Here is a 20,610-nt window from a genome sequence, read left to right as displayed (position 1 = left end):
AATTTTAAGGGCCCGTCTTTCTTTGCTAGACACAATAATAATTACATCTAGCAGACAACAAAGCCAAGGAAAGCATATGTTATGTAATGTGTAATAATTAAGATGCGAATGTGAAGAAAGTAAACTTGACGAAAAGATTAGTTGCTGCCGGCAGATTCGGTCGCTGCCGACGGTAGTTATCTTTTCGTCCGCTTTACATTCTTCGCGTGAACATCTTAATTACTACATATAATATTCCCTATACCTTCCTTGGCCTTTTTGTCAGCTAGTTCTAATAAATGTTGATTCGCCATCTCTCAGTGTACATGCCGCCCGTGCTGCTGTTTTTTTTTTGAGTATCAAGCACCGACCTTATTCTTCAAAACTCACCTTCTGGGCCACTTTAGCCGAGACCTATTTATTCATTTAAGTTTAGAACGCGGATGGGTACTGTGGTGGACATGGTGTAGTGTTGTATTTAATTCCATATTTGGTTAGATGTGTAAAGTTGTACAAGCTGCTCATTGAACTGTAACCTCTTGTGGCATATCCATCACCCTATGTGCGAAGGCAGCTACTTTGGACGACAGGCTAGGGGCTGTAATACGCAGTAACGGATGGCCATCTGCCGGAGAACTAGAAAAGAAGAGAGGCACTTTAATAACCTTTGCACCCTCGTGCTTTGAAGAAGCGCCTTGTATACATAAAAAAGTGTGGCCATGAGAAAGGTGTTCAGGCGTTTATTTGACCGCACTGGGCTACCATACGCAATGACGGCAGTCAAGCCAAAACACGGACTATCAGCGCTAGTGGCGGTATTTTAGGAGAAGCCGAAGAGGATGACCCACTAGAAGGCGCTGGAGAGCGCAACCCATTACTCAGTTCCCAGGCTTCGCTACAAAGATATCGAAGCCGGACGAAAAAAAAATTTTGCAGGGCGCTTGAGCTTCGACGCCAAGAGTGGAACGCAATAGGGTCATTGGGCCCCGTTCCCTTCGCCTTCTCATTAGCTTGCCATACTTGATTTACAGCGTGCTTCTCTTGAGGGCTTCAATTGCATTTTCTTTCTACATAACGGTGTTTCGACCGGAATGATAGCGTTTTGGGATATCTTTAGTCTTGGTCTCTGTATTCTGTATAATTTTCTGACGCAGTTCACGCAATTATCAAAAAACACACCCGGAAAGAAGACGCCATGTTGTCTGGAACCATTCGTGGCATGGGGCGCACGACCGATCCATACGTGACACCAGGTGTGTAGCCAACTTCCATGGAGTTCCATAGTTTCGCGAACTTACATTCGAACACATTCTAAAGATGTAATTTATGCGTGAACATTATCACCGATCGTGTTCTAGAAAACCGAAATACGTTGGTGTCTACTGCGAGGCGCGGTTAAAACCTGTATTTCAGGTATATTTTCTCTGAAGCGGGGCTGTCACAGCCAAAAAAAAAACATTTTCTTTACGTTTCAGGAATTCTGCCGCGTGTGACCATGCCGAGCACTTTATGCTCAGTCTTAACCCTGCTACATGAATGAATGGAGAAGAGAAGTTTGGGCGAGTTGGTTTTGGTTGCTCGAGGTGCATACCACAGCGCGCGAATCTCGAAAAAACAAAAGACAACCGAATAGAAAAAAGCGCTGTGAAGTGCTTACTTTTTGTTTGAAGGCCATCTTTGTGTGATGCAATTACAATAAGTACATACATAAAAGTGGAGTGCGTATTGGACCCGGTTTAGCGCCCATTGTCGGTGACATTTTTCTGGCTCATTGCGGTAGCGCGTTGTTCAATGAGCTTGACGGTTCTGCAATTGTTCAACGTTTGCTACCTTGTCGATTATATTTTACTGCTCGTTAAATGTGACAGTTATATGTTCCACTGTTTTTTTATGATCCACTGACCGTTTTCCGCGAGTTCTTGCTGCCGCTATTTACCACGTATGAACTGCCAAATGTTGACAAGTAATGGTTTCTTGATTTGGTTATTTCTATCGCATCTACCTACCTATTCTTTCTTTCTTTCTTTCTTTCTTTCTTTCTTTCTTTCTTTCTTTCTTTCTTTCTTTCTTTCTTTCTTTCTTTCTTTCTTTCTTTCTTTCTTTCTTTCTTTCTTTCTTTCTTTCTTTCTTTCTTTCTTTCTTTCGTACTGCACACGACCAACCTAACTGCCTATAACGTTAGAGTTATATGTGGCTGCCATTCTAGGAACACTGTTTTCGGTCTGGATCGGCATTGGGTCATTCCACGCAAAACGTCCCAGCCATTTTGGCGGCCACCTCAAATGTTTTCCAAAAAATTTACTGACATACTGCGTTGAAAGCAGTGAATTTCCGGAATATTTCGGAGAGAAAAAAAATTGGTCACGTTCGAGCCTTCCGAATTTCGCGTAATGTCGTCTGACTGATCTTTGCCTGAAAATTTATTCTGAGAGTATCGCTTTTCATTTATTTACAACATTTAGATTACATATTAAGCAAAGCCATTTGTAAAACGTTTTCCAAGCTCAATAATATTACTACGATTTCACCGCCATATACGCGTCCAGGAACCTTGCCAAAACCTTCTATGTTTAGATTTTGTTTTCTTGTAATACTGCGCTATGTAAGAACATCGCAGTAACCAAAAGTTACTTTACGGAAGGTATATTTTGCGTTAAAAATATTTTAACACAGCTGAAGTTTGTAAATGTTACGAGAAAATATCACAAATTTGAGAGAATCTTCATTCTGGTTGACAATGAGACGCAGTTTACAGCACGTGGTGCTCCATTATAAGTCAGCTTTATACCTAAATCGAAAGGAAATGAATAGTTGCTCTTATATGGCAAGTTTTCTTATTGCATTCTATTTGTTTTGAGGAATAAAATAATATTCGAAGTTCCCCATTGGCGGCTCTCTTCGCATTTGTTCATACGGCAGCTTAATAATAATATCTGGTGTTTTACGTGCCAAAACCGCGATATGATTATGAGGCACGCCGTAGTGGAGGGCTCAAGAAATTTAGACCATCTGGTGTTCTTTAACGTACACTGACATCGCACAGTACGCGGGCCTCTAGCATTTCGCCTTGATCGAAATGCGACCGCCGCGGCCGGGATCGAACCAGCGACCCTCGGGTCAGCAGTCGAGCGCCATAACCGTCACACCTTAGCGGCGAACCATACGGCAGCTTCCTCAGTGAAGTTCCCGCGTGTTTCAGTTCAGTCCACAATGGGGAACCATGGGCGCGTGGCCTAGTGGACAAGAGAAGACTGGTTCAAACCCCCGTTCCGGACAAAAAATATTACTTAGTTTTATTTATAATTTCTTTGGCGCACGTAAAATGTAGATGAGGAAGGTCTTGTGCGGTGAAAGAGGGTTTTTGGAATACCACCGTCACCACCTTCACAGGTCTGTCAATACCAGCTTCGCTTAAAGATTTGCCAACATACGTATTTATCTTACCTTAAATACACTAGGCAAGAAAAAAAAAGCACGGTCCCAACTTTTCTGTGCGTTCCTAATAGAAAAATTTCACAAGGGCGGCCCTCTAGGCGCAATAGGCCCCCCTCCTTGGGTCTATTTAGAAGAGGCGACGCATGTGGGTTTTACAGCTATTGGCGAATACTAGAAGGTAATTATTATAATAGGTAGTCGGCACAGCCCAGCTAAGCGAATGATCTTTCTTTTAAATTTATTTCTTTGCGTTGTCCACAGCTTATTTAGCGTGAACACCTAACACTTCACGTGCTCGCACTTCTCTCTCTGACAGCGAAGTGGTCTACCATATTCGCCAAGTATACAAATAACACCTACACTGGGAACAGCACGATCGAGTACCAGAAATACGTCCTGGACGTTCTTGTCGATCTGATCAATCACTATTCCGTGGGCGTCGAGGGACTTCGCTACCTGATCGCTTGGAGCATGTTCCGACAGCTGGTGCGCTACACGGAGCCAACGCTGCTTTTGGGCAAAAAGACTGCGAGAGACGCCTGCTACGATGAAGTCCTCGAAGTCATGAAGCTGGCAGTAGTGAGCCCATTCCTGCAAACGAGTACGTTTACATACTTACTTACTTTTACTTACTTACTTACTTACTTACTTACTTACTTACTTACTTACTTACTTACTTACTTACTTACTTACTTACTTACTTACTTACTTACTTACTTACTTACCTACTTACTTAACTGCTTATTTACTTACTTACTTATTACTCATATAAATTCACGTAATGTAACATTCCTAGAGCTATAAAGACCACTGTGCACGATGAATTGCTTACATGCGACGCTTAATATGAAAGGGCGAGTATTTCGTCCGGGCAAACGATCTATTGATACTTACAAAAATGTTTTGCATTCGCAGTTTCTCATCACACTCGTAAAGAGCCGAAACCAAGTGGTCCCCTTGGTTCCTCCCTTTGCGTACAACTCCGGCACTGACTTTGTCGCTCCCTCCTTTTTATCTCCTCGACCCCACTGTCCTTTCTTTTCTTTTTCTTTTTTGGTTCTCTACGTCCAAGCTTATTGTTCTTTTCTTGCATCTTCGCAAATGGGGGAGGGTGAAAAAGCCGTGCATTAAAACGTTGCCAAGGGAGGCTGTGGCTTTCCTAACGAAGACAAGCCGCCGTGTTGAAATGTTCGCGCCGGTGACATCCCCTGTTCGACGTTTCGCATCACGCCACCAATACAAAAAAATGACGAGAAATAAGGGTGGCTCATCTGACGAGCACATCTCACAAGTAAAAGCACAGCGCTCAAACGAAAGGACAGAGGAAGGACACAGGCCCCGGCGCCGATTAACAACCAGTTTTGGTTGTTAGTCAGCGGCGTGGTCTGTGTCCTTTCTTCGCCCCATCGTTTCAGCGCTGTTTTGCTAATCGTAATCATGAACCAACCATCCCAAATGTGTACCCTGCTGGAGCACATGTCGACTTGTTGAAGCATTGATTCCAGCGAGATTCTCTGTTCAATGATTTCTCACAGCATCAAGCCTCCGGCTTGCGCTAAACATCACCAATACTGCCGTTGAGGAGGAAAACCGTTTACAACAAGCGAAATACTCGTAAAGTAGTCCGCACTGTGCCGGCCTTGGTTTAATTTCAGCGTGCATAATTGGGGTAAACCACAGGTCACCTTGTTTGCAGGCTAACCATTTAAAGCGAACAGACTCGACAAGAACCTGTGTTTTGGTAATTTATTGGGTGCCGAAATTTTCTTCTCGACAACAGTCGTCAAACCGGAAATGGTACGAGAGGCCCAGAGTTTGTTGACCGCGATCATCGCGGCCTTCCGAAAAGCCTTGACTGCATCGCGTTGGCTCACGGGCAAGGCACGAATTATCGCCCTCAAGAAGATCGACAGAATGCAGCAACACGTGGGGAGCCCGGGTCGCCGACTGGACCCCGCCTACGTCGAGGAGCTTTATGGTGATAGCCTTCTCAGTGATTTTTCTGTGTTTTTTCGCACTTACATCGATTAAAATTGCCGTGAAATGCTTCAGAAGTAATATTTTGTTGAATATTTAGGAATGTAAAGTTACTTTAGAATTAAAAGAGCGAGGAACTGAACAGAAATGGTCAATGCATTTGCTGGACAGTTAGCGACCCTGCGTCGCAGCGGTGGTTCCCGCTGCAAGAGCGTCCGAAAGCATACTCATGCGCATAGCGTGGTTTCTTATGAGAGGCCAATGATTGTTACCCTCCCTTACGCATATTTAAAGGAACTTGAACTTTCAAACCTATTTCGTATCCCTACGATAAACAAATTAGACTGTTCCAGAAATTCAAGTACCCAATTCTCGAATGAAACGCCTAATCAAATTTAAACCGCGCTCGACTTCTTTATACTACTACACGCCACTATGAATGTTTCTTTTCATAATCTATACGGTGGTGGATGCGCGTGTGCTCTTTGTGTTAGATTTCAGCTTGCATCGTGCGTCTCTATAGCACAAGCCTGTATAAAGCAGAACCGGAAGGTGCACATTCGACACCATGATAGACAAATTGCGGAGCGAGAAGGCTTATATGGTCCGTATTTTTCGTGTACCTCGCGCTACAGGTTCACTGCCGGACGTGCTCCCGGATAGGTTCTTTGCGTCGTGGAGGAAAGCACTCTCGCACTCGCGTCACCAAGAATGGGCTGACCAATACACATGGCTGTACGACGAAGCGGAAGTGAACGCGGAGTACTCTGTACACTACAACTCCATAACCATCCCGACAGCGATGCTGCAGGCTCCCTTCTTTTTCTTCGATAGCCCGCCCGCCCTGAACTACGGTGGCATTGGGACGGTGAGTTGCTGGTACCCGGTAACGGCAGCTGTAGCTGGAGTTCTTTTGTGTAAAGAGAGGTATTGGGGATATGTGCTCGCGTAACTCTGAAAAATAATTACTTATATTACGATATGTTGGCTCGTATACGCCAGCAGTTGTCTTTAGAAAACATATACTTTTAACACGATAAGAGTAAAGAGCCGATGGCGCCTGAAATGAGTTGTCAGGATGGCGTCAGCGGCGTTGGTTGCTAGCAAAAACGCTCGATGGATGTATAAATTGAAAACCAGGGCTCGGGATGAAATCGAACCCATCTATTCTGCGTCTCACTCAAGTATTTTACCACAGAGCCACGCCACTGCATGAAACTACTTCGCAAGAAGACACTATACAATCGTCAATTCAGGCTAGGAGTCACGCTAATGGCACATTCACACTTCAGAAACGAAGAGAAAGCGAAAACGCTGCAGCGGCTGGAAAACCGTGTTCGCGTGTGTCGAAAACGTTCACATTTGTTCTGTCACTCCTGCATGCAGTCGCCGCCGCCTTTACCACTTCAAGAATTCATTATATTTTGCCCTTTTCCTGAGAATACAATTTCTTACGGAATTTAAGTAATGCATGCAAAACACGGAAAAGAAACAGCTTACACCTTTTTAAACCATTGTTTTGGGAGATACAGCAGCAGAAACTTCATAGGCGGACACGGCAGCAGCGGCGGCAGCGGATTCACCCGGCTGTGCAGAAAAGCGAAATACGTTTGGACACGCCGACTCGCTGCTGCTTTACCCTCTGCGAATTTCAGTCTTCTCGGCAATCTTAATTCAAAGCAGGCTCTCCAGGAACGCGTCCTTGTCGAGGATGTGAGTTTTTTCGTGCTGCACGGGTAGTTTGCAATTGCGCCGATTGGAGCCACCGCCAACGCTCTGGCCGCCATGTTGAATTTGCGGCCGGCCGTCGTTTACATCACGTGGGTTAAGCTAGTGCTGCCAAAGTACGGCTTCCCGATTTTCTCGCATCGGGCTCGCCGCGTGATTTTCCGGTTGCTTAGGCGGCGAAGCGAGTAAAATTCCGGTGAGTTGCCGCATTCGCGCCCTTAGAGGCCAAGTGTGAATGCGCCTTAAGGGATGTAACGTTGCGTGACAGAGGCGAATAAATGCACTCGGCGCCAAAACGTGCCACATGCATAACCAGTTAGTGGTGAAAAGCTCGAAACCAATACAAAGGGCTGAACTATAATTTATAACCATCACAGCCATCAATCAGCTACAGAATTAAAGAATCTGTAGGGGCGCGTATTGCCTTAGCAACTGTAATTGTACTAGGCGCCCTAGAACAGTTTACAGCGGGCGTCGTAAAGCGCACAAATGTTACTTCTCTCGTGGCACGGTGGATGGTGACGAGCGACAAGCCAAGTATGGCAAGAGAATTAGAAGGTAAGGCGAACGGGACCTCAAAACTCTGCCGAGTTCTAATCGCAAATGGAAACATAAGCGTCCTCCAAATCTCTCCATAAAAAGGCTATAATTCTGGCACCTTTCGTCTTCATGTACGAGCTATACGCCGCTGCGGAAATATTTTGTCGTTGGTCAACTTACATTAGAATGAATAAGCAAAAAAAGACTTAATAATAAAATTTTAATTATTATCGTGGGAGAAGTTTCTTTTATGCAGAAAGTGGAGCGCTCGGTAATGAATGACATCTGCATTATTCGAAATGCGATGTCTCGTAATTTCTTGTGCTCGTAATCGAATTATAAGGCCCCAATCCGGAAGATATCGACATCGTTCGCACAGGGCAGGCAGGGAACGCGGACACTTTCGCTCGTCAGACTACGATTTCCAGTAACAAAGTGATAAACTTTGAATCAGTGCACATCCCGGGAGTATTTCGCCGTAGAAAGCAAATTGTGTGTACTTGTGCGTGCGTGCTTTTTCATAGCCACGGAGATCCCGTATTACAATAGCAGGCTAAGCGTTCGGAAATTGTTGATAGCATTTAAAATACCCCGCACTGCGTTTTAACCGCTTTCTCGCACATAAATCGGGATATGCTTTTTCGGCAGATAATGGGCCACGAAATCATGCACGGCTATGACGTTCAGGGCTCCAATTACGACGAGAGAAGCCACTTTGATCCCTGGAGAACGGAACAGATCGGACAGGAGTACGCCAACAGGACATTCTGCATACGACGATCACACAGAGCTGCCGTGAGTATATGCGTTATGTTTCTTATGGGCAACTTTTTTGTTTATTCTCTCAAGGAACGTGTGGCCATCAAAGAATTTCAGGTGTGACTGACAGCCAAACTAGCAGTACGGAAGCAGCCTTCAGGCTACAGAAGTAGTCGTGTTCAATGAGGGATAATTCAAATTGTGCCACTTTGCGAATAAAATAGTGCTACCTCGTATGCAAGAAAATTAAATGACGAAATAATAAAATATTGGTAAAATAAAACTGGGAAGCAAGGACGGCTTGCTTCGCTTTTTCCAGCCAATGAGATAACGTGGCAGTGAAGCATATCGTTCTACTTACTTTCACAACAGGCGCGATTTCGTAAACTCGGTTGCTATGGAGACGAATCAAAATTGAAAATGAGAAGCGGAGGCCATTACGAAGGAGCCATTTGCTCGGCCACTCGCCACCACCGTTCTTCTCGTCGTGTCAGCGTGTCGAAATAAAGGTCTCGCACTTGCAGGGAGAAAGTATCACGTGTGGTGGTGCATGTGCAAACATGTCGATTTAGTTAACGAATGTTTACAGCTGCTCGCATGGACACATGAAAAGAGTGCAGTTTTATTTTGCAAGTGTCAGAAAGCAGTCCTAAAAAAATTGTTATTGCAGGGACGATTAACCTCAATACCATCTGTATGGAATATTTTCATACTATCCAGACGGCTACGACGATCGGAAGCAGTCTTCAGTCACATAGGCATTAGTGAACATAACAAAGCAACAATCATTTCAGACTACTCATAAATTGCGCATACGATTAGACGTGTACATTATGTAGAGTTGATATTTCATAGACATCAGCAACTGTAAAATGATTTGTAATAAAACGGGTGGTTATGCATATGTACAGTCGTGAGTAATGTGAGATGGAACACCGAAACTAGTTATTAAAGGTCGTAGCGACCAAACCCATTTCACCAGCGCAAAAGTGTCCTTAACACTAAATTTTCAAACGCGAGGCTTTCTCCTGAATTTCAATACATCGCATCGATATCGCCGCAATTGAAGTAATCGTTGACTAAACATGAGGCCGGTGTTCCCGGTCATATTGCTCACAACTATACCTTACATTCTCATAGATAAAAAACGAATGAAGCGTCTGTATTGTGCGCAAGTAGGTGGCAATATTGCAAATTACAGCCCTAGCATCAGCCTTCAAAAACCAGGCAGGCCAAAGCACAGCTTGCCACGGTAATCAGAGATCACCAAGAAAGGACAAAAGCATTGTTGAAAGAATTCACCTGCTCCGAGAAAGATTTCAGCTGACAGAATCGATTGAAGATCAGGGTGCAGTCGCAGTAGGTTAGGGAAAATAGCTTCTTGACGAAGGCCATGAAGCTGTTGCGCCATTGGCAGAAGGCAACACCAACAGTTGAAAGCGGCGCGAAGTGGGGCCAAGAATAACAACCCTGGAGTAACGAAGCGATTAATTTTAATACCACCAATGTGGGAATGCGTACCCTTCTAGAAAAACTGAGCAATGAAAAATTGCATCAGAGCGTGGTGATTGATATCCTGAAAAGGTCAGTGTGTATATGTTGCTCACTGGATCCTAATGCATCGCTCCAAACGGTCGCGAGTGTGGAGCACACTAAATACATCATCGTCATCGTCATGACCAGCCTGAGTGCGCCAAATTCAGGGAAATGGCCTCTTTCATGTTCCGTGAGTCAACCCGTTCCTGCACTTGGTGCGGCCACATTATACCCGCGAACTTAATCTCATCTGCCCACCTAACGTTCTGTCTCCCCCTAACGCATGTGCGTTCTCTTCGAATCCAGTCTCTTACTTTTAATGACCAGCGGTTATCTTGCCTACGCGCTATATGCCTTGCCCATGCGCATTTTTTCTTCTTGATTTCGACTAAAATTCCCTTAACACCCGTTTCTTCCTGACCCACTCTGCTCTCTTCTTGTCCCATAAGGTTATACCTATCATTTTCCTTTCCACTGCTCGCTGCATCGTCCTCAATCTAAGTTCAATCCCCTTTGTAAGTCCGAGGTTTCCGCTCCCTCGGTAAGTAGCGGAAAATGCAGCTGCTATATACCTTCCCCTCGAGGTATAGTGGTAAACTACCATTCGTGATTTGAGAGTATCAGCCGAATGTGCTCCACCCCATTCTTATTCTTCTGTGGAGTTCAGTCTCATAGTTCGGCTCCGCTTCACTGCCTCGCTTAAGTAGACGCATTAATCTATTATTTCCAGTGCCTCGCTACCTATCGCAAACCGCTGCTTTCTTGCGAGACCGTTGCACTTTAGTTTTCTTCATAATAAATTTGAGACCTTCCGTTCTGCTTTCCTTGGCCAATGCAGTAAATACGAGGTGCAATTTGCCCCCTCAGTTGCTCATCAATGCAATGTCATCAGCGAAGCGCAGGTTAGTAAGGTATTCTCCATTAACACATATGAGGTTATGTATCTAGTGGAGTATTTTCTGAAGTGTGTAAATCCTGCTTTCTTACTTATGCCTTTTTTTTTTCAAATTTGAAAGAGGTACCACGGAGATAGGCCAGGGTAATCGGAACAATCTACAGCACCAGAGTTGACTATGTTAACGTTAAAACCTCCCACCTTATATTTCTACCATCGTGAATCAAGAGCTTTGAACACGCTTGTAGACGTTTGCCTTGAATTTTAATTGCAGTTAAAGATGAGGTCCCAAGAGGAGATGGTAAACGACACGCGGGACTCGGAGAACTTGGCCGACTTCGTGGGCACCCTGACCGCGTACGCGGCCTTCGCCTCGTTGCCCCCGCCAGAGCGGGACATCGAGCTGTCGGGCCTCAACATGACGGCTGAGCAGATCTTCTTTATCAGCAGATGCGTGCAGTGGTGCGAGGAGGAACCCTTAATCGGGGATCGGTATGCGCCCAGCCGATCCCGATGTTTAGTGCCACTCATGAACATGCCACAATTCTCGGCGGCGTTCGCCTGCCCTGCGGGGACACCCATGAACCCGCGGAAGAAGTGCACTTTCTGGTAGTGCAAGCGACTTCTACATTTGTGCTAATAGATATGCATTGCGTGATCGATTTCACAATTGCGAATTCTTCAACAATCCTATTTTTGTGGGTTAGATGCTGGATTAGGCGTTTACGTTTAAAAAGAGACTAAAGTGAAATAATGAATAAGTTTAGGTTAATAAATTGTACATTGATAACTCTAATTTCGTTGTTTTCTCCATCACAGATTAATTTATAGCAGGGAAAATCAACTCCAAAGCTTCCTTTGTAAATTTCGCCCCGAAACGTGCACGCGTGGCGTCACAGATTTCAATGTGTATTTTAAGGGTGAAGCAAGCGTCGTCAAACCCTTTCCTCCAGACACGTGTGGCACATACCCGTTTACTACGCGCCGCGGTGTACAGGTATGCTCCACATGTGATTGACAGTTTGTATCTACCAAGGAACGGTGAAAACAGACATTGTTAATTTAATTGCGAGAGCGTTAAGAAAAAAACTGGACATCGGCAGCGTTGATCCGACGAAGGCAAAGAATAAAAAATTCGGCAGATCCGACGTACCATGGGAGTCGGTGTTATGCGAAGCACGCGGCGGGAATGTGACTGTGGCGTAATTTTTTTACTGAGCGAAACGTTACAAAATGACGCTAAAGATTTGTATAAATTTTATATGCACACATATTTGTTGAAGAGCCGCATATATGTTATATAACCAGCTGTTTACAGTTGGGCAACGCTGCCAACCGTAACGTGGTTATTATACCAACACCAGAAGTGGTAGGCTGATATGTAGTGCTTATACTTATGCCTTATGATGGAGAGCGCACGCACGTTTCACGAACCCGTGTGCATGTGTGGAAGATGTTCTTGACAGTTCTTGAACGAGGTCATCATCCCCGTGATCAGTGAACACCAGCAGCTGGTCATGACTTGTTATAGGATAAGGTCGTGATCGCGGTGACGAGGGTCCATGTGTAGTGAAGTATGAGGTATAGTACAGCTTTTGGAAACCGTGGACGCCTTGGTCATTTTGTCGACAAATTGTCTGTAGATAGAGCCGGCGACATCTTGGAATCTGAAGTCACCCTTCGCGTTGGTGAGGTATAGGCCGTCGAGGCTGGTAGGCCTGAATAGTGCTACGTAGACCAACATCAGTGGATGGCGCTTGTCGTATTCGTAGACTACCTGGGCGTATGTGATTTACGTAGCCTAGTCTACAAAGCGGCTCTCAACCAATCTGGCATCATCCTCGGTCAGCATGAGGTCATCGCCCAGCCTCGTAAGAAATGAAGAGGATAATGAGTCGTTCTGGCGGACTAAGGCCACTTTTCGGTGCGATGATGTGAATATCACACGTAACTTTCGTTAATGTGTTCCTCCGGGATCGAGCAGTGCTTCAATATAGCTTGCTGAATCATAGGAATACAAATGTAATGTTTATTAGACTGCTATAAAAGCGGAGCCAACACTGGAACCACGGTCGTTAATCTGATATGACGCCTGTATCGTAGGAGTGTCATGTGTGTTTATTGCTTTCTTGTAAAATTAGATAGCAAGCACCACAACCACAATGGACGTTGCACGACATTACTCCTGCATAGGCTGTTTTTCCAAACCAGTTTATAGACCTGACGTGGCTCTGTGGTACAATACCTGATTGCAACGCAGAATGCTTGGGTTCGATTCCTGCTGGGATCCTAATTCTCATTATTTCCATTCGTCGCGTCAACGCTGGCGATGTCGGTTTTGCTTAACGCTCTCTCATTTAATGTCTATTCTCGCCGTTCCTAGGTAGATACAAACCGTCAATCACCTGTGGCGCATACCCGTGCACCGCAGCCCGTGGTACACGGTTATGTGCCACACGTGTCTGGAGGAAAGGGTTTGACGACGTACGTGACAGGATTTTCACGTTATTCATGTCGTGACCCGACAGTCATATTCGTCAATTCCTCTTACCCTCCCATGCCAATCCAATGTTCGTACACCAAGCTAAGGAGGCGATCATGAGAGCCCCCAAAGGTAGGCTGCTAGATAGATAGATAGACAGATAGATAGATAGATAGATAGATAGATAGATAGATAGATAGATAGATAGATAGATAGATAGATAGATAGATAGATACGCTCAAAGTGCCAAAAGGTTCGCTAAGAAATACTTCGCATTTAAAAATTAGGATCCCAGCAGGAATCGAACCCAAGCATTCTCTGTGGCGATCAGGTATTCTAGCGCGGAGCCAGGGCAGGTCTCGAAATTGCTTTGCAAACACAGCCGATGAGACCTAATGCCGGCGCAAAGTCAATTGTGGTTCTGGTGAGGGCTATGAAATTTTATAACAAAGCAAGACATATACTCCCACTATACAGGCATCATGTCAGGTTAACGTCAGTGGCTCTTGTGTTGGCACCGCTTTTATAGGAGTCTAATAAACATTAATATTCCTGTTATTCAGCAAGCTATATTCGAGCGTTGCTCGACCTCGGAAGAATTCGCTAACTCTGCAGCATGTACATTTCCATCGCAAATTGGCTCGGTCGTTTTGGAATGTCTTCTACAAGGTAACGAAACGCACTTGACGCGAAAGTGAATATCAGAAATGTTTAATTTATCTTAATTAATTAACAAATGACGTACAGCACAAAAGTACAATAATGGGAACCAGATGATAGTAAACTATGTCGTTGGTTTTATTCAGTTGAGGTTAAGCACTTTTTTGTAAATATTTGGTTCCAGTTACGTCAAAATACCCTGTATAAACACAAGAAAGCGGAACCCCCTGAAAGCTGTGACAATAGAGCATGATATAACGTCAACTTAGATATTAAGGTAAAACATTAGAAAACACAGTGCCTATGGAAAAGTAGCACAAAAGGGCTCGTGAGGACGCTCATGAGAAGAAGGCGTGCTTGGTATTATGTTTCTCAAGTCCCCTTCCTAACATCTTAAGATTATTTTCTTATATTTTTATAATTCTAATGCAAACTCAACTTAGCTATTTTACCATGTCCTAAGCAGAACATTTCTTGTTGTATACTCTAGGCACGCTGATATTATTTAGCATTGTCCTCAATATCGCCTTGACATAACAATAAACTCGAATAAAATAGAGATATGTAAATATTAGAAATAACGCGGAGAGTTCATAAATAAGAATAAAGCCGATAGCTTATTTTAGCAGCAGGTTTCAAAAGACATATTAAAGTAAACAGACGGGCAAAAATATGCAGAGGGCTAGGAAATATATGGGATGCAGACGGAGGACAGGAAGGAGAGCACTTGTGCTAACAATGAAGTTATGATTAAAAGAACTTCTGATATAATTTAGAATGGAGAACAAAGATACAGTATGTCAAAATATCTTCTGTTGCATACGTGCTTCTATTGCATTTAGCATCGGCACCGGTATAACGACAGCTGTTAGAATATCATTCGCATACAAGTCAACACCATCGTATGTAAGTCAAGCTTACATCCACGAGATATTTCAAACCGCTTATGTGTGAAAACCGCGAGACGCGAAGCAACTCCTTCCTCGCAATCTTGAGACTTTGCAACGAAGCACGATGCAAGACAAAGTTTCATAACGACACTATAGCATCATCGGACAATAAACGAAAGACGCCGCACGCATTGAAATACGCAGCACATTACAGTGATTACAACCAAGTGTCATGGCACCAGCACAAATAAAACGAAAAAAAAAAACTGATCGACAAAACAAGAGGTCGGTTGCGCGTAGACGTTCGCGTGCTTGTTTTTGTTGAGATGGTTGGAGCGCCATGACGTGACTCTGCTCCGCCAATAGGGAAGCGTAGACCTAATCGCCTGTGCTTGCTGGCGCACTCTCGCAGAAAGATAAAAGAATGTCACTATCGTTAGTTTTATTCAGGTGGCTTAGTGGGAGCAGTATCAGCTTGAGAAGCGGAGTTCAGCAGCGTTTATTGTTTCACACAGTGGTGTTTCTATAGCAGTATCTTGTATCTTAAGATATACGATATATTATTGTATGCATCGGAAATACAGATACATATACTCTATTCGGAATACATATCGCGATACAAGTACACAATATACCAAAAGAGCATCAGGATAGTTCTACGATACATGTATCTTCCATATTGCCCAGCACTGTTATTCGGTATGTTATTCTACCGTCCTCGCTCTTTCTTTTTTGTCTTAGTTTTTTTTTTCGTCTGAATTAAACCTACGAGTTTTCTTATGTAGTTCTATTTTACCATCACCAACAAATACCACTTTAATGGCACCATCATCACCATCATCATCATCAGCCTGGCTAAGCCCACTGCAGTGTAAATGCCTCTTCCATTATTCGCCAATTAACTCGGTCCTGTTCTTGCTACGGCCGCGTTATTTCCGCGAACTTCTGAATCTCATCTGCCCACCTAACTTTTAACCTCCCCCTCGCTGGCCTGCATCCTGTTGTAATGCAGTCTGTTACCCTTAATGACCACCGGTCATCTCACCTTCGCCCTACATGCACATTTTCTCCCCATTTCGCTAGCCCATTTTTTCCTGACTTCGAATAAAATGTCCTTAACACCCGCTTCTTCCCTTAATTACTCTGCTCTCTTGTTCTCTCTCAAGGTAACATCTATCATTTTTCTTTCCGTGGCTCACTGCGTCGTTCTCAATTCTTTCACCAATATTCAAGACGTGTCTTTATTATAACAGCCACTGAAAGCCGAATAGTTCCACCTGTATTGAAATACAGAGCACGTGATGATAACCGTCCTCTACGGGCCTCGTTGAGCGAGTGTCCTCTAGTTTAGTCGCAATGTGTTGAGCAGTTTGTATTGCCGCAGGCTCATACCTCATCCAGTTGAGAACATTAAATTAAGCATGGTTTAAAGCGTAACCTCTCCGGGCTCACCACAACATCTAAGTTAGGTGGCGATACCAACCTCTGCCGCTGTCTGTCACAGCATTCGCGCACAAAGCAAATAGGGTTCCACGCGGTATTTAAACCAGGTAATCTACGTAGCAGCGAAGCATTCTACGAGTGAGTCACGCCAGTTCTTGAAACTTCCTTGGAAAAAGACCCTATATGGTCGTCCTGTCGGGCAAGCAGTCACGTTACCCTACGTAGTATTGCGTGCAAGAAGCGTAGAAGTGTGGCACGGCGTCACACTATGTGAACAGCGTAACGAAAGAATGCTTCAAAGATGCCCGCCCATATCAAAGGGTTCAGCCATTTTTCTTTGTGATCATCATCAGCCATGTCATCAATAAGGTAGGCACCTACGTAGGAGCACATATTGCCTTATAGATGCATGGTGGACAGTTCTCTTGGCAAAATGGCAGGAATTTGGCGAGTTGAGAACTTTCCAACTGTACTTCCGCTAGGCACCCTAAAGAGACCTTACAACGGGATCTAAGGCCGCTTCTCTAGCTTACGCTGTTTCTTTAGTTACGCAGGCCAGTTGTTTTACTAGGGCGAAATCCTTTCATGTCTCATCAAACTCGAGAATTAACCGTCGGCGTCTTCACAATTTGCGAGATCTGACGTTACCTCGCGAGACCAGACCATACAACGCGACGGCGGCGTTGGTGTCAATATGAACGATTACAAAAAAAAAAACGCCCGGGCTGCGCGGAAAGCGCAGCACAGTCACAGCCAAAGCTGAAAGAGCGGCATTTCTAGAGCCCGTTATAAACTCTGTTGAGGCTACTTATACAAGCACATTAGCAGCGTACCCACTACGACCTAAATCATTATTTTTGTGAAGTTGGGAAGCACCCACTACGCCATTATTGTCATTCTGCGGAGAAACAAGGTATCATCTGATTGGGTGAGCGAGAACTTTATTGTGGTCCAAAAGTGGCAGAAGCTGAACGCGACTGTAGGTCCCGCTAGCTCAGCCAGGTGCCATGAAGGTATCATCTGTAAGTCATTAGCTGCACTTTGTTGATGCTACGGCTGGTTACGATTAAGAATTATGGCTGAGCCCTTTGTAATGCGTTGGTAGCTTTAAAGGGCCCACTAGTTACGTACTTCGCGTTGTGTGACGTCCGGTCGTTATTTCACGCTCCCACCACGCTATATAACATACGTTAACGTGAGAAAGAGAGACAGAGAAGGAAGTAACTTTATTGAGACTCTGAGTAAATGGATAATGGGGGCCTTATGGGGTTCCTTGAGGGCCTGATGGGTCTTATAATGAGGCTTGACGTGTTGGTAACCAGGAATATATTCGACAACTTGGGGTGTCCGTATATATCCACATGTTCATACTCATGCACGTTTCTTATATACAGACCAAACTATGACTCCACGACCACGATTTGATCTTGAACACCGAGCCCAGTAGTACAACATTGTAGCCACTGCACTAATATGACCCTCCGTATCAACACGAGCTGTCGCGCCCAATTTTAACTCGCGGTCTCACTATTAGGTATGGGAACTGAGCCTTTTGTTTGGCGTGTCATAAAAGAGCTGTCCTAGAATTTATCCAGCTTCAGTGTGAGCGCAGCTGCGCAGTCAGATAATTGGCCCCTAATAAAAAATATCAGGCAGATCCCGCGCACTGTTGTAATCAGTGATTTGCGAAATAGTCAGGAACAGTCCAAGTGTCATGAGTAAATGGCATGAGACACGTGCCAGACGACGACGACGAGTCGCGCACTTTCACAAAGGGGAATGGCGCTGTTTTTTCAGATGGTTGTTGCAAAAAGTGCACTGCTTTGAAGCAGATGCCTTATTATACCATGCATTTTTATGTTGAGAAGTCTACTTCAGATCTAAGTTCTCCAGAAGATACTTTTCGTTAGACAGATGTCCGTTTAAACCTTGCGAAATACTTTCTCAGTGGAAGGATGTGACTCGTATTTTTTCGCCTCCATGAGCCTACACATAATTCACATGGGCGTGTCGCGCGCCGGCTATTCCGTTCGTGGAAAGAAAGCTTTCTTTTTCGCATAAAGATGCAAGGTATTTTAAAACGACACCTGGCCGCTCCTATCTATCTATCTATCTATCTATCTATCTATCTATCTATCTATCTATCTATCTATCTATCTATCTATCTATCTATCTATCTATCTATCTATCTATCTATCTATCTATCTATCTATCTGTCTGTCTGTCTGTCTGTCTGTCTGTCTGTCTGTCTGTCTGTCTGTCTGTCTGTCTATCTATCTATCTATCTATCTATCTATCTATCTATCTATCTATCTATCTATCTATCTATCTATCTATCTATCTACGTACTGGCGCTCTCGTCCTCGTGCCTTTAACATGGTGTATACCGAAATTGGCACAGGAGGACGTGAGTGTATGACGAGCACGATTTACAGGTCATGACATAAGTAACGTGACATTGCTGCCGCGTACTTTATGAAATCCTTTCCACCAGTCACGTGTGGCCAGAGAGAGAGAGAGAGAAAGTAAGATTGTGTGCAGCTGTATTAGAGTCCACTGCGGTCGCGGAGGTTGCCCGCGTCACCCGGCTACTCCCACGTGGGGACCGGCAGGCCAAGCCTCACGGCTGTGTCACTGGCGCACTGGACTCCTGCGCTTGCTAAAGAAAACTTCATGTACTAGAATTGACGTATAAACTAAACGGCACATCTCCTAGGTAGTACGTACCGAGCCTGCCTGACGGAATTGCCGCAGTATAGGCCGCTAGCGAGTAGCGCCATCGTTGCTGAAGAGGCCGCATGTTTAACATGACGATGGTTTCCAAACATTTCACGCAGTCGTCATTACTTCCGCACTCAGGCATTGTTCCCTGCACCCTGCGTTGTTCACTGCTCTTGGATGTTGCATGCTCGATCAGCCCCTCGAAACATGAATATCGAAAAGAATGCACACGCATGTTATTCGCAACCTCAAATAATTTGACGTTGCGCAAATTCGTCCAACAGCAATGCCGTTCGGACGGTACCGGTGAAGTACAGCTTAAGTTACCACAGCGGCTATCACTTCGGCTGGTCGAGCTCGACCGTGTTTGCGGAATGCGACGCTCCATTATATCCACAATAAACTGCGCTACATACAATGCATAGCAAAAATTATGCTTGTTTTCTGTCTAACTATACGCTATTATACAATAAAGTGACTTGGGAGCGTAAGATAACATTAACGCCCTAGGAAACGTGAAGTGCATCTCGTACCTCGTCAGTTAGCAGCTTATCGTCATCATTGCTGTCACTATCATTGCTTTCACAGCCTACGATGTCCGGTGAAAAATCCTCGTTGTCAAGTTGGTTTATTTCAACATCACTGTTAGAAGCTGTCTGAAGAAGTTCCTCCACCGAGAGATTTCGGCCTCTCCGCGTCATCATGTTTGCAATTAAATAAACGCGTACTCTGCAAGAATATTTTGCTCTCAAAATTGTCAACAAGAAAATCGCTTGCAGAGGGCTGCCGCCTATCAACAACGTACAAAAACACGCGGCGCAGTGCTGCCTATGAAAGCAACACACTGGCGAAGGATGACGTTGAGAGCGTTCGCTCCACGGTAGCCTTGTTGCGAACGCAGCTTCGAATGCCTAAATTGTTCCTTTTCTGGCATAACAGCGCTTTTCTGACAAAGGATAAAGCACCCTATTTTAATGTATCGCCTATTTGAGATTCCTGAGTTATAAAAGAGGACATCCCGAGCTGAAGTGACGATGTGATGTCGTACGTCGTGGCACACTGGTTTTTCCCATGTGCGGTGATATCAGGGAATTCTGGTAGCAAAGCCCCGAAGAGTTCAATGGAAAGTGTAGCACAAGAGAGAGCTAAATCTGTGGTTTCCAGCGCAGCAATGCCTTTGACAGAGAGGTAAGTCGTCGCATCTAGCAGACGACGCTTGAAGTCGACACACTATAGAGCGGAGGCTGCGCCAGATATCTCCGTCGGTGCGCGTGACTTAGCCAGTGCGCAAGCGCGGTTTGGCCAGGTGGTGCGATGTCGTCTCTAGACGATGCGATGCTTGCTTCCTCTTTCTAGATTTTTTTTCTTTCTTTAGTTGATACTCTCTCTGTCTCTTTCTTTTTATTTCTTTTCATTTCTATATTTCTCTATCTGCATTTCTTTATTTCTTATTATATGCTTTACTCTCTCCCCTCCTATTTTCCCTCCTCCTCCCCATTGCATCTCTTTTCCTCATGCTCACTTCCATTTCCCACCCCCTTGCGGCACTATACTATACTAGGCCA

At 44.6% G+C, this 20,610-nt stretch overlaps 1 protein-coding gene across 1 annotated transcript in view; it reads left to right on the top strand.

Moving 5' to 3' along the window:
• The first annotated feature begins 1,139 nt into the window (after nt 1-1,139).
• Nucleotides 1,140-20,610, top strand: part of LOC119390458 (uncharacterized) — a 437,697-nt gene continuing 418,226 nt past the window's right edge. The window contains exon 1 of the mRNA XM_037658081.2: nt 1,140-1,232. The gene's annotated coding sequence lies outside the window, so the exon portion shown is untranslated. The remainder of the gene's footprint in view (nt 1,233-20,610) is intronic.

The sequence above is a fragment of the Rhipicephalus sanguineus genome, chromosome 4 (assembly GCF_013339695.2).
Source record: "Rhipicephalus sanguineus isolate Rsan-2018 chromosome 4, BIME_Rsan_1.4, whole genome shotgun sequence".
NCBI classification, from domain to species: domain Eukaryota; kingdom Metazoa; phylum Arthropoda; class Arachnida; order Ixodida; family Ixodidae; genus Rhipicephalus; species Rhipicephalus sanguineus.
Note: the sequence above shows the minus strand (reverse complement) of the source record. Positions and strands in the feature narration are given on the sequence as shown.